Consider the following 528-nt stretch of genomic DNA (forward strand, 5'->3'; position numbering starts at 1 on the left):
AACCGACAGCCAGACATCCTGGAATGTGAAGTCAAGTGGGCCTTAGAAAGCATCACTACGAACAAAGCTAGTGGAGATGATGGAATTCCAGTTGAGTTATTCCAAATCCTGAAAGATGATGCTGTGAAAGTGCTGCACTCAATATGCCAGCAAATTTGGAAAGCTCAGCAATGGCCACAGGACTGGAAAAGGTCCGTTTTCATTCCAATCCCAAAGAAAGGCAATGCCAAAGAATGCTCAAACTACCACACAATTGCACTCATCTCACATGCTAGTAAAGTAATGCTCAAAATTCTCCAAGCCAGGCTTCAGCAATATGTGAACCATGAACTTCCTGATGTTCAAGCTGGTTTCAGAAAAGGCAGAGGAACCAGAAATCAAATTGCCAATATCTGCTGGATCATGAGAAAAGCAAGAGAGTCCCAGAAAAATATCTATTTTTGCTTTATTGACTATGCCAAAGCCTTTGACTGTGTGGATCACAATAAACTGTGGAAAATTCTGAAAGAAATGGGAATACCAGACCAC

Source organism: Bison bison, unplaced genomic scaffold (assembly GCF_000754665.1).
Source record: "Bison bison bison isolate TAMUID 2011002044 unplaced genomic scaffold, Bison_UMD1.0 scf7180017864472, whole genome shotgun sequence".
Taxonomy (NCBI): Eukaryota; Metazoa; Chordata; class Mammalia; order Artiodactyla; family Bovidae; genus Bison; species Bison bison.